Raw genomic sequence first — 14,862 nt, forward strand, 5'->3', positions numbered from 1 at the left:
AATTATTTTATCTTTATGGATGCTTTTATTGAATGGCCAGAATACTGGGAGTTAAAAGTGTTTTGTAACTCTGGAAATGAAAAAAAAAAAAAGGGATTCTTGAGGCAGTGCTGGATTACTTGGTCTGTGAACTTTTATTTTAGAGAGAATTCCAAAAAGAATATCAAGGTCATGATATATGGAGATTGCTGTCTTGTATTGTAAATGCCTTTTTTGCTACTTGATTAGTTACATTGGAGCAAGCAGTTCACAGAGGGTCATGTGATGGGTGTCAGCCTGTGCTCAGTGCTGGATAGCTGAAGAAAAGCTTTCTGTTTTGTTCCATTAAGGTTCTGGTCTATCACTTGCAGAATTCGGCAAGGATGAAAATGTTTTGTAAATGGGTCTCTTATCTGGCTTGCACTTGGCTCCAGTTCAAATATCTGCCTCTGAAATGCAGTCCTTACAGATTTTGTATGGCTCTCTGGTAAATCTAAGCCATTTTAGTGCTGCTGAGGTTTGTTTGAAAATTTTGGTTTGATGTTTGCAATCTATAGGATTTGGACTATTTTTGTTGACAAATCTTTCTCCCCTTTAATACCCACTCTCCGAATACTGACTTATCTAAATGTTTCTCAGAAGGACTCCTTCTTTTGTTGAATTCTTTTGGTTGTATGAGGTGAGGTGCCAAATTAGTAGTCCGCTTGCCAAAAGGCAAAGGAGATCTTGGGTTTGTAATATGGAGACAGAGGACAGTTCTGAATATGTTTAAATGTTATTTTATAAATCTACACTGCTGTGCATTTTGAGATTTTTTTTTGTCACTTTCTATAAGCGGTGCTATTCCCGCTCAAATGATGGCTTACCCTTTTGCTGCACCTCAAACAAAGAAGCCTGCAGAGCTCCACAACAGGTGAGATGTTCCAAGTTGTATGTGGGCTTACTTTTGACTACTGTAACATGGCTGTCAGCATCTGCCACATTTACTGCAGACCTGCCTTTGTTACCCTCTGTACATCATTGAATTTATGTCAAATCTGTTTTCTCCCACTCTAATCCTAGTGCTGTGCCCTGTCTCGATTGAGTTCTCACTCAGTTATTTGGGTAGGGTTGTCACCCCCTCACATTGTGCTGTAAAGGCACTAAACGTGATTACATATTTGGTAGTAGAATTATTTAAGGTTGCTATATATTATTTTTATCACAATTTTAATAATGTAATCTAAGGACCACAAATATGGAAGTAATTCCTCATTATCCAGTGAAACTACCAGTCACTGAAGCCAAGACCGTACTAGAACTGCTCTTGATAAAGCATTATCTTGAATGCATAATAAAGGTAAAAAATCAGCTGTTTAACAGAGTGAAGCTTGTTGATTCAGAACATAAACTAACTTTCAAGTACCTGTTGGTAAAGTGCTCATAACCTCTAGTAGTGGGGACAGCGGTCAGAGGTTACTTGAAGCTTCTGGCGCTGGAATTTGCAGCTGCTATGCCACTTGTTTTTTGAAAAAGACAGTGGATTTCTCCTCCAAGAATTACTTCATTTACTGCTATGGGTACATGTACGACACGTTCTAGGTTTCAGATGTTCTGTTCTGATCATACTAAGTATATATCCTTTGGATTTGTGAGGAAGAATCCCACATGTCTTTTGAGAGTTTTTTCTGCAGTGGTGTATTTGGCTTCTCTAGTTTCATTGAATCTTTGAGTTTTGCCAGAAAGACCCCAGACAGCAATCACAGGCTAATTGTGTTACATATGTGTTCCCTTGTAGTTCTGGGTTGATAATGACTTTTATTCTCTTCCAAATCATTTGTTTTGAACTCCGTGCAGTTTCTTGCAAAGTCGAGGCTGCCTGACTGCTGTCCTGTGCTGCATTTGCCAAGTGTTCAGAGCCTATTTGTTTGCACAGCATCTAGGTGTAAGGTAACTTGGAGGCTGTGCTGCAGTAATGCCTCTGGAGGAAATGAAAGGGGAAAGCAGCAAGCACTGAGGGATACACAGTAAGCCCTCAGTTCAGTTTGAGCAAACTGCGTTGAAGGTAACACCTCCCTGGCTAAGCAGTACAGAAGTGCCAGAGCAGCAACAGCCCAACAGCACTGAGTCCAGCCCTCTACTAGCATAGCCACATGTCTGTTCCTGTCTCCCCATAGTGCTTGTTCTCTTCCCTTTTCGCTTACCTTAATGCCTAAAGTAATTTGATTTCTTTATTTGCAGCAGAGGAGTAATTGAGGGTGGGTACAGTGATTTTTCTGTGACCTCTGTCTGCATCGCCTTTGCAGCTCTGTCATGGTGATACTGCCTGCAGTCCTTGAGAGGCAGCACTTCTGAGAGCTCTGAATTTGGAGTTTTCTGTTATTACCTTCTGCTCAGAGGAGGTTTGAGGAGGGCAGGCAAAAAATAGAACTACTGCCTGTATATTCTTGCAACTCATCCTGTTTCTAGTTTGTGCATGTTCTTCCTCTACAAGTATTTGTGCCTGTAACAGCCTTCTCCTTCCGCAACAACCTCTTATCTTTTTTTTTTATTTTATTTCCACACACATATTCCAGGGTCACCAGTGACAACTTGTTAACTGTGGAAGTGAATTGGCTGACTTAAACTTTAGAAATACATGACTTGCTTTGTATTTTTTTTTCTATATATATTTTGGTCACACTAAGGAAACTTGTGATGTCAGGGCCAATTGCTCTCCATCCTGCTTGGAAATCGCCCTGAGCCTCAGCACCATGGATTGGCACAGTCCTGCAGGATCCCAGCTTCCCACAGCTAGGCCTTGGCTCTGACTGTCTGGAGCCTCCAGGAGAGGAAAGGCAGAAAGCTCGTGACTTGCCCAGACAGTCTGAGGCCTGGCCCTGCAGCCTCAGCTCCCCAGACACGTTGAGTCGGACTTGGCTGGCAGCCGCTGCACTGTTACTTTTCCGAGGTAATAAGTGAGATTAATCACAGGACCCTTTCCAGAGGCAAAGGGGGTTTGTGCTGCCTGGAGGGAGACTATAGGAGCCAGTGCTGGGGCTGTGAGCCGGAGGCGAGAACTGGGGCCTCACAGCAGGGCAGAACAGGGCACCAGTGGAGTTGTGTGAGTGTGGACTCTGCTCAGCTGCTTCTGGGAGGCTTTGCTGGAGCTGTAGCCTGGTGTCTCCCTTGGATGGGCTGTGGCTGAGCACAGAGGCCACAGTGTCTGCATTACCTGTATCTGCTGGCCTTGGACAATTACGATTTTTGCAAATAAAAATTTGAGGGGGGGGCAGGTTTCTTTTTGACTACATGACTTCCTTTCAGAGAAGAGATGAGGATCTTTCCTACTGTTCCAAGCAAACAGCCCATATTGACAGGTGGATGGGCGTGATGGGGGTCTTGTACCTTCCTCCAAGCCAGTACTGCATAATGGTTTTGGGTTTTCTCATTACAGCTGCCTCCACAAATTGACCTTATTCTGGTCATCCTGAACTAGGCTACTAGTCTTTCTAATTCTCATATCCCGTGCTTCAGAGCAACTATCACCAGCATCTTCAGAAGAAATAGAGAGAACGTTCTGATGGGCAGCAGGGAAATTCCCTGTCTGGAGGAAAACTTGATTTTGCCCTCCAACGGCTAGCACCTGGCTGGTAGTTCTCACAATACTTTGTTCTATGTAGTCTAGTGTGGATATTGTTGTTAATCATGTATTTTTACTTTCTGCAAAAAATATAGTCCTGTTAAGCTGTAGCAGTGAGTTCCACAGGTGAATTTCATATTGTGTTAAAGTTTCCATTTTTAATTTTTTTCCAAAATTTGCTGAAAGTCTCTGTACCTATAATAAGATTACATGAAGGCAAACAGAAATGCTTGATTTATTTTCTGCACTATTTATCCTCTATCTTTCTATCATCTCCCTTCTTCTTTGTCTCTCCTAAACTAAACAGTCCCATTCTTTTCAAATTCTAAATGAAATCTTTCCCGGCTCTTTAGTAATTGTCTGGCTATCTTTATAGAGATGACAAGAAATGAAAATAGTACATCAAGTAGGAGTAAAACATGAATTTCATGTAAGTAACACTAGTGTATCTTTATTTTCTAACTCAGCTTACATATACCAATATCTTGTTGGCTTCTGCCCATGCTAAACACTGAAATTTTTATTAATATGCACTTGTTTCTCTTTGATTATTGCAGTAAATGTCAAACTGAGCAACAGGTATAGGCAGTTCATTTTTGCAGTTTGTTTTTTTCTTTTTTTCCATTTCTTCAGTAGCGAACTCTCCTTTTCCTGCTTCCAGCTGCCACGGGTGGATTTTGTTGGCTGTGATGAGTTACTTGCAGTCTTCTGTTCTATTAAATTCCTAATTCAATATAGAACAAGTTGAAATTTTTTAGTGTCTTGCACTACTTGACTCATAATCTCCTCCTGTTATCCCTGTTTTTGAATGTCTCTGAAATATGCTGTGTAGGTTCTAGGTATTTCATGTTGCAAAGTGACCAGCACATCTGCTTTTCCTCTGCATTTATTTAAACCTCCAACTCACCATTAAAATAGTTGTTTTCCGGAGCAGTATTCAGAGGGTTAATGTACCTGTAGCTCTTGTGGGAGAGATCTACTCTGCTGCTCATGGCCTTCTAGGAATGAGGGGACCCTGTAGGCTGGTGCTCTGTGGGAGTGGCTCTGGCTTCAGCAGCCTCCCTCTCTAGAGGAGTTTTGAAAGGGTTACAAGGGAACTTTGGCTGTTTCTTTGAGCTATTTGGAAAGGACGGGCCTCAGACAGCTTGGCAGGAACCTGGGGCCCTGTTTTTTCCAGCCCAGCCCTTCCTTCTGCACAGAGCAGGGAATCCCACGAATGTCTGGTTTTTCCCCTTTTTAAAATCTTTTTCTAATAATATTGTTATCCATCTGTGACTCTTCCCCACACAAGGATCTCAAGCTTTATCCATTGACTGACCTTACAGGTAGTGAGGTGTAAATGAAAGCTGTGCTACCATGCCATAGCTGTTGGAATTAGTTCACATTGTGCAACTGAGAAGGGCATTGGGAAGGTTCCCAGAAGAGTGTCCTTTCTGGCACTGATCTTAGGGCAGGTCCATCTGGCCTAAGAACAGAGGGATTGAATGGACCCATCTTTGAACTGTGCTATTCCTGTGGGTCACAGTTCGAAATCTCAGAGCTGCATGTTCCATATCCTCCCTACCAGACATACAGAATGCTGCTTTGTAAAAATGGAAGTTCCCTTTGTAAGCCAGGCTTATGAAAGGCAAGATGGGGTTAGCAACTCTTCCTTCATTTGCCTCATGTTCTCCAGCACTGTACTGAAGTTGAACTTATTGTGAATATTTTGAAGGTTTGCAGGTCTGCCCTGTACCTTTTCACCTCAAGAAAATGGAGGTGTCTATAGGCTAGTGTTAAAGGGAAGTTTGATTACTGGTGAGAGCAAAGTTCTTAAACAGCTATGTTGAAGACATCGGTGTTGTGCAGCCAAGAAAGAGAAATTAGATCAGGATTATGTTGCTATCTCAGTAAGCCTGTCAGATGCTGTAAGTAGCGTGTGATCTGAGATTCATGTAGAAAGCCTGTCCAGAAGGCAGCCCTCATGTGGGACAGTTCCTGGACAACCCTCTGAAGTCAGTAGCCAAAGGACCTGGAATCAAGCTCAGCTGAGTTAAGGGTTTCAGTGACCAAGTACAAATGCCACAGCAGGAGGCAGCAAAAAGGGCCAAAGGGGTTTCCTTCCTGCTAGGATTTGTTTTGGAGCTACCTTCCATTGTACAATGGAGTTTCCACCACCAATGCACATTTGTATTTTCCATCCAGGCCGAGGTCATGCTTTAGCTTGACTTGCTCAGGATGAGCATGGCATTCTTTCTGGTGTTTTATACTGTGATATAAATGGGAATTCCCTGCAAAATCACAAAGAAACCCCTTTCCTATCCCTGAAAGTATTAGTGGGCCTTTCCTGTGAAGATCCTGCTTTTACCTTATTTTCCCCAGTTTTCAGGCTGGTGAAGTTTTGTAGCTGACACCAGAGTTTCTGAATTGCATTCTTTTGGCTCCACGTCAGTCTGTTATTCTCCAGGGTTTCTCTGGGCTGCAGGTATCAAGAAGCAGCTGTTTGTGTACCGTGCAGAGATCCACTGTTTAACAAAAACCCCTTTTGAAAAAAGGGGAGGGGAAAATGTGAAAAAGTCAGGATTATTTCAGTTTCCCTATGTATTTGATGACAGCTCTGCTTGGTGATCCTTTTTACTATCTCATAGGTGTGTGTATATTGTGTAATCTGAAGATGGGTCAACTAGAACTCCACTGTGGAACACCAACTTTTTGTTTAGGGAATAGCGTGACTTATAATAATGAGTACTGTTTGTGGTTAGTAGTACTTTCTGAGTCTTTACTCAACACTGGATACTATCAACCATTGAGTAATTTGACCAAAATGCTCTGAATAAGAGAACTTCGGTTGGTAATGAGCAAAAAAGCATTTTGGTCACTTAGAAAAGCTGGTTATTGGATCATCCAGAACCAGCGCCAATTACAAAGATTTTGGAGTGCACTGTTAAAGCTAGGCTATGCAATGTCAGGATGGAATACCAAGAATCCTTAGCAGGAAAGTTATTTCTAGGATTTCATTCTGTAACAGTAGGTGAAAGATATCTTCTTTAAAAAAAAAAAGGGAGGGGAGAAGGAGCAAAAAAAAATAGATAGTGCTCCTATTGCACACACTGCATTTTTATTAACATTTCTTATCCAAGTACTGTTCACAGCAAACCAGGTGGGGGGCTACCAAACCAGCCTGGCTAATCCAAATCTACTTAAAACTGGCACTGAGACAACAACCTTTAGTAGAAGGAGTTTCAAAGTAAGAGAACATTATCAAAGACATTTTTTGTGTTCCAGCTGCTGGGTGGTTGGGCACTGGAACAGGCTCCCCAGGGAAGTGGTCACAGCATCAAGCCTGCCAGAGTTCAAGAAGCGTTTGGACAACACTCTCAGGCACATGGTGTGACTCTTGGGGCCATCCTGTGCAGGGCCAGGAGTTGGTCTCGATGATCCTTCTGGGTCCCTTCCAACTCAGGACATTATATGATTCTATGTTGCTTGACTTCTTTGCTTGAATTTCGGACTGCATCTGGTTCAGTAAGTGTCTTTCACTACCCTTTCTATCTTTCTGCGATCTGGCTTGTGGGATTTAACTGAGAAGTTAGTCAAAGAAGATCTGGCAGTGCTGTACATGCAACTGTCTGTCAGGGGTGCTTAGCCTGGGCAAGAGTCATCCTTTGGAGCAAAAGGGCTGTGACTTATGTGGTCCAAACCTTTTGTATGCGTAAAGAATTCTTTATTTGCTTATTGTTGGAAAAAAAAATTAGAATCTTCTCTGTGAAGAATGTAGCCAAGCTGGGCCATGAATGTCTTCAGTGTTGAAAATATGAGATTTCTTCAAAATTCAGCTCAGAAAACTTTCATATTTGGTAGAGCATGTGAAAAGGAGGAGGAAACCTCAAGTCTTGGACCATCTATTTCTTTTTTGATACTGGAATCAAGATGCTGATGAGTAAAATGAATATAAGCTGACACGTCTTAGCATTTTGAAAAGTTGGAGATGCTGAGACTTGAAAATGAGTAAGTTTAGGAATTTTGTTTCTTGCTACTGGTACTTAGATCAGAAAAACTTTTCACAGTCATATTCTGCATTTGCAATAGAATTTTTTGTTACTCATTAAAGACAACATACTCCTTAGTGTAGTGACTTCTACCTCCCATGACTGTTTCCTAAAAAATCCCAACTTGTGGTGTTAGAAAAAGTTTGAAATAACTTGTTAGAAAGTGTTCTGTTCAATAAATTTCTCATCGTGGCTCCACTAGACTCTTGGGTGTAAGATTCTTTGACAGTCTCATGATGCTTAAGATTTTGACTTCTCTGTAAATATCTCCTGGTGGATGATAATTTGAACAACAATGAAAGGCTTTCCAATTCAGGCAGTCAACATGGCAAAGAGAACACAGTCTCATCTTCTGTGAAGAAATCAACAAAGAAAACCATGTTTGTGGAACATCTAAGCACAGGCTCTTGAAATTCTCAGCCCCAGAAGTGATTCTTCGTGGACTCCACTGCTCTTAAAATGTGGTGCCTTGATAAACACATCTCTTTCCAATAAAAAACTTCATATGATATATCCAGAATATTTTCCAAGAGAATGAGATTTTGGTTTCTACTGACAGTGATCCCACTAACCTTCTGTTTTCAAAATTCCTTACTAAAAAATCAAGGAAGCTTAGAGTTATCCCTTATGAACAGTTCCAGAAAAGGATTTCTATTAAGATTTTTTGGAAAAGCTACCTTTCATAGAGTTTGGTTTTGAATATTGACAAGTTGCTTATCTTTCTTCAAAGTTGAAAAGCCTCAAGAAGGAACTGTGTTTTAATGTAGAATTAGTTTCATTAAAAATCCACAGAAATAATAACTTTATCTGTTATCCAAGTTCACAAATATTTTATTTTTTAATTTTTATTTGTATAAATATACACATATAATACATTTTAAAGTATTAAATAAAATAATAGGTACTAGTAAAATAATTTTGAAAACCCAGTTTTAATAATTGGATTATTCTGGTATATTTCAAGAAACTTGGATCCAATACATTTTTACCCATTTAAATATTTTGTTTTTCTGTTCAGGACATTGTTTGCATAACTGATTTTGTTTTTTTCAAAGGTCAGAGTCATGTTTTTATTTGTTTCTGAAATTCCACTTTCCTGCTGCTGATAGTAACCCAAATGATTTAAACATGAAAGTATCCTCTACTATCTGTGTAAAAAGAACAAAATTTATGCACCAATTTCTAGGTTGTTTTGAGGTGCAAAAGGCAGAATGTGATTCATGTAGTGCAATGGTTTTCTTTATTGATATTTTCTAAATAGGAAAAAAAAAGTTAACATATTAGGATTTCTGAAGCATTGCAGAACCTGAATATGAGTGCAGCAAACATTGTGTTGCTGAGAAGCATTTCTATGAAAGGGAAAAGAAATGTGGTGCTGGATATTTTGCTGTTTGCATGTCTCCCTCTGAAATTATCTAAACTCTTGATATCATGTAACTTCAACTGTGAATTGTTCTGATTGTTGCTACAAAATGCATAGTTGTCTGGGTATTGTTTGTCAAAATCTCACTCTGGTGTTTATGGTGTGTATTGTCAGGTAGCAAAACTAGGTAACAACTACTCTTGTCATTTAGTTTCAGGTTTTTTCTAACACTATTACTTTTATGTGAGAGCTTGCTTACTGTCTTATACTCCAGCTAGTCTCAAGAGCCTTAAATACAGTACACAACATGAAGGTTAACCTCTTAGCAAATGTTACTTGAGCCTTCTGGAGGCCATGTTTGGATTCTATTTTCTGTACTACAGATCAATTTTTCTGTGAAATGTACCGGTTGTGGCCTTTGAGAAAAGTCTACTCTATTTAGAATATTTGCTAAAACATGAAAGGCATCACGTATAAAGAAACAGTGTATAAGGTGGATTTCTTGGTGGACACTGTTATTGTCCTCTCTTGATGTGCCTTATCTATGCTAGGAGGGGAGTCTTGAAAGTACATTATTCCACAAGTGGCTGGAACATTTTACTCTGTCCTTTTAAGGGTTTAGCATCTGCATCTTTGATGTGCCCAGGCTCAGAATTACATGCAATCACTTGATGAAATTCCTGAGGTAGTGATTCCATGGTTCCCATCTGTGTTCCTGAGTCTGGGAGTTTCTGACTATTTATACAATTTTCTCTGTACTCATAGGAAACAATTCCACTTTGGCTCCAGAAAAAGGGATTGGGTTGGACTGGAATATAGGATTGCGTAACCTTTTTTCATGTTTAACCACAAATTCCTGTGAAAGCTATTGCACTTCCTCTGAAGATACCTACTCTTGGCTTTTGGTTTCTGGAGTCAGTAGAAATATTCAACACCCATATACAGTCCAAAAGACCTAGCAATTGAAAGGCTTACCCAAAATCAGTCATTAATGAATCCAGCAAAGTTGAATCCCTAAGGAAACAGCACCATCCCTGCATTCATATTCTTCTCAAACCTCAATGAGAAAAGATGGATATCGTATGCAGTTGGGATGACCATCCAGGCTGGCACAACTGCATCATAGACTCTTCTGTCCATACTGGAGGAGGAAATATGACAGATATGAGTGCCTGTTCAGATGGAGAGAATGTAAAAGCTTTTTCTAGGTGCTGCAAATAAAACTAGTGCTTATAATCTCTACCTCCTAGCCTGCAGTTGTAGGCAGATAGAAATGTCATGTAAAAGACTTCAGGCACCGGGTGATCCAAATAACTTTTGTGCAACTTGAACATCTTCTGCAGACAAGGTCTGACAGAGAGGGATCTTTTAACAAATACTAGACAAGTATGGGAACTGTCTTTTAGAGTGTGCTATCTCATCTCTTGATACTATAAAATATAATTATGGGAACATCCTTTTACTCATCTTCCTCTAATGACAGACTTTGTCTGTCATCAGATTTATCAGTTTCCTGAAGAAAGATTTTATTGACTCAGTTTACTGAGGTCACACAAACTTCGTGTTCTCTGTGTTTAATTGTGTTCTGTCAGCTGGTCTGCTTGGTCAGCACGTGTGTTGCTGCCTGCTGGGGAAAGAGGAGAGAACTGAGTGATTTGGGACTCTCCCATGATTTTCCACAGCACCACCTGCCTCGGAAGTGCCTGCAGAACTGCCAAACATGCTGAAGTGGTTAAGTGTACCAGCTCCTAAAGAAGCTGAAGGGGAGGAGTGATCCTTGCCTGATGGGTGTTCAAAGGGAGCTGAGACTTTGATGTTCTGTTTTAGCAGCTGCCAGGTATGCTGCCTTCAGCCCTGTGCAGCACTTGTGCCCCCAGCCTTCATGCAGTATATTCTTCTTTACACTGCCAGAATGGAGAGAAGGAAATAAAATAAATTTATTTAAACCAAGAACGTGGACATTACCAATAGTGTTGTTTTGTTATATTTTACACTTTGAGTTGTAGTGCCTGGTGCCACGTGTCAGTGAAGCACCTTGCACTTGCTTGGGCCTATTAGAATAATGAATTTATTTCACTTCAGTTTTCTTTGCCTTTCTCATTGCTGCTTTCTTACCTCTTTGCTTTGTCTGCTCCCCAAATAATCATAGTAATTTTAGTCTTTTGTTCTGTAATGCCCACATAAAATGGGCAGAGATTCACATCTGTGGTGTCCCAGAACTCCTTGCTGAGTCTAGAGGGACTAGATCATCTTTCCAATGGGGATTGAGAGAGAGAGAAATGTGGCTAAACTAAGGCTTCATATAAAGTCTCTGTTAAAGCAGGGACAGACATCACTCTGCTATATCTCATGGAGGCAGATAGCTGGGAACTTCCCCTTTATTCCCTTAACTCTTCTCTGCCAGAAATAAGATGCTGTAACTGAGTTTATTCCACTGATATTGAATTTCTTTATGATAATATGAACTATTCTGTGATTTTTCTTGTTGAAATATTGGATTACTGGAAATGCTGGAAAGCGAGCTTTGTTTTCAGGTGTAGAGGTAGATAGATCCCAATAGTAGGAGTGCAACGGGGACTATATCTGTATAGCTTAAAACAAAAGACCAGCAAGGAGGCCAAAATCGTTGTAATCTGGAATGGTCTTTTCTGGCAAGGCAGTATGCTTCTATGGTATTAATCCTTGGGGGATTAATAAGTGTCAAAAAATGGGGAGATTCTTGCTCTGCAGTACTAGCTTTTCCAGGTAGGGCTTTATAAAAATAGAAGTCTTTGCACTCTTTTCTTACAGTTCTTTATAATCGAAATCTGGTAGGTCACACCCATTTCCAGAAGCAATAGAGGCAGACAGATGCATAGGAAGTTTGGGAAGGAGATGGTACCATTTATTTTCCTTTTTTGTAGCAGTGCTGACTATAGAATTTCTAAAATATTTTGTCTTTCCATATTAAAAATCTATAACATCTAAATCAAACTTGAACCTGCCATTCAGCTCTGAAGTTAATTTTTAGGCTAGATTTTAGCTATCATCAAAATACAGCATACTTGTTCTTTTCTGAGGAGTAGTTTTCTGCAAGTAGGGGATCTGTGGAAGATTCTTAGAAGGAACACTACAGACCTGAAAGACTTCTGACAGTTTTAGCTTGAGAAAAGCATTGCTAGTAATTTGTGCTACCTTGGTCAAAATAGTGAGCACTTCCATAAAGTATCATCTGTTACCTCTAAGGAAGTTGGATGGAGTGAAAAATAGCACTTATCTTTTACAATACAAATACAAAGCTTTGTGACCATCAATGAGGCTTGCAGGGATTTTAAGAAAATCAGCTAGCACCACAACCCTGGTATTGCTTTGGTGTCAGTGTGCCATGCTGCTCTTAGGATGGCTGAACGTCTGTATATCATGTTTTTTCTGTAGTGTCTATCTGCAGTCTCTGTATAAGTAGCCTTTTTTTTTTTTTTAATTTCCTGCCATATGTATGATAGGATGGTCTTGCCTATGTAGCATATACAGTTACTGGGTCAGCTTCTTCAATAAGTAACAACTCATGCTATTATTGTCCTCTCTCAGTGTAGCTGAGCATATTCCATCAACATCCCCCAATTATACTTTATGTAATTGTTTTGTTATAGACTTTAGAAAGTATGTGCTGACATAGACGCAGTCACTTCTTCCTCTTCTTTCTCTAAGTCATTGTTAAATGTTCAGGGAGCCACAGCAGGTGAGTGGATCTTTTTACAGGAGGAGGAAGTAAAGGAATTTTTTCCTTAACTCCAGCATAACAGAACTGTAAAAGGAAACTGAGGAGGAAAAAATGCCAGTTTAAAAGGTAAATCACACTCATATACAGTCTATTTCATGTTATACATTGTTACCTTATAAATCCACTTGAGGCACAAGGAAAGCAGAAACTACCCATACATACAGAATTGAGTTTATAAAATGGGGAAGATAAGAGTGCTAGAGGCACCTCCTTAGTCAGCATATAAGTGCTATTGGGTCCAAGGGACTGTGTAAGTCTTATGTTTTTATCAGGAAACTAGTTTAGCTTCATTACATTTGAGCTAGGTTTATAAATTTCAGTTGCGTAAAGGAAGAGGTCTCTTGAAGACCTTTACTCTGCCCTTTTGTCAGTGCTTGGGGAATTATTCAAAAACAAGAGACTGTTAACCACAAGCATACAGCCTCACAGCTAGGACACAAAGAAGTGACCTTCAGTTCTTGTTTTGTATTTTTGTCTTGTTTCACATCTAAGCTAGATTTTATACAGCTTTAATTGTGTTATTGAATGGTAATGCAGCAGATGCATCTTATTGGTGTCATGCTGCTACTCTACCTCCTTTACCTGGAACATTTATCTTAATATGACTGTGTCCAGCTAGCTCTCAGATGACTCTTTCCACAATCTATGATTAAGTCAATTTGTAGATGCTTTCTCTGGAAGTGCTGAACAGATTCTAGCCTTTCCTTTAGGTATATATATTATAAATGTAGAGCTGTTGCTTCCTTTATGAAGTTCTGTTATCTGGGGCTTGAAATGTACAGACATGGTGTCAGGGAACTGTGTATTCAGCATGCATTGTTCCTGTAGACAGACCATCTAAGCTGCCAGATTTATCAAGTCTTCTCTAAGAGACTCTCATAAGAGGGTCTTCATCTACCACATAGGTCTACTGGATGTCAAGCAAAGTTGGTTGCTTTCATGAATTTCAGTGCACATTTTTTGTAATCTAGAGGCTTGACACGTTCTTTAGAGGTTTCTCTGTGTACTCATATTTAGTGTTTAGACAATGAACACCCAGAGTTAGGTGGATAAAATGTCGCTACTGTGTGGTCGTATGGAACTAAAACATTCATTTGGGCCTCCAGTGGTGTGAGACCTGGACAGCACAACCCTGGGGGTGTCCTTAAGGCCCTGTGGTGTGTCTTTGGGAGGCTGATGGTGGCAGGGGTATCTACCTCTGGGCAGGGGCAGTGCTTTAAGTACTATCCCCCATCTCATGAATCCTAACCCTGCAAAACTCAACAGCCTGTTTTTTGTTTGTTTGTTTGTTTATTCTTCTCAAGTGCTCTAGATTTCACCAGTTTAGCCCAATTGTAACTTTCCACTTGCCTCTCGGGACTGGAGAAGGAGCCTGAGTTGCTTTCTTTATTCCTCATTTTCTTATTCATTGGGATCTTGCAGCTGCTGCTTGAGCACAGATAGCAAGGAGCACCACACTCTGGGAAAGCCTGTGCTGGAGGAAACTTAATGGAAAATATGAAAGAGAAAAAATGTGTTTGATGGACTTTTAATATAAAAAGGGTGAAAAAAAAGAAAAGAAAAGGAGGAGGGGGAGATTTATTCACTGTAATAGGAACCAAATGTTGTCTGGGACAGCAGCTATGCTCTCACTCTTTCCCTGTAAACTTCGTGAGTGGCTTTTCAAAGGAGTCATTACAGGGTGCAGGGCTAATTTAGTGGTCCTGAATTAACCCCTACCTCTCTAGGCAGGGGTAAGGAATATGGATTTGCAGGAGAGATTAGTGATTTTAATTACAGATCTGATCATGAGCATATTCTAGACAGGTAGCAGTGACCATTTGCTGTTTTTATCCTCATGTACTACTGCTGCTATCCACCCGTAAAAAGCAAAGTCTGCTTGCATAAAGCACTAAAAAAGGCATTAAGTCTAGAAATAAATAGAGCACATAAGTCTGTTCCAGTTTGGTTTTCAGTATACTTGTCTACAGTGAAGAAGTAGGAGAACATAATTACAAACCATGTTCATCAAGTTGATCTGCTTGCTTCGTGTTAAAGTTTTACAGTGGAACCTCTTTAGTGAGGAGTACCTTTCCCATTTCTAAGTGGTGCAATACTGCATCTAAGTTTCTGGTACTTTGAATTCTGTGGC

At 40.1% G+C, this 14,862-nt stretch overlaps 1 protein-coding gene across 12 annotated transcripts in view; it reads left to right on the plus strand.

Annotated features, from left to right (window-relative positions):
* The window catches only part of TTLL5 (tubulin tyrosine ligase like 5), a 138,933-nt gene that overhangs the window by 86,399 nt on the left and 37,672 nt on the right, over positions 1-14,862 (plus strand). The gene's annotated exons all lie outside the window — the stretch shown is intronic.

Source organism: Chiroxiphia lanceolata, chromosome 6 (genome assembly GCF_009829145.1).
Source record: "Chiroxiphia lanceolata isolate bChiLan1 chromosome 6, bChiLan1.pri, whole genome shotgun sequence".
Classification (NCBI taxonomy): Eukaryota; Metazoa; Chordata; class Aves; order Passeriformes; family Pipridae; genus Chiroxiphia; species Chiroxiphia lanceolata.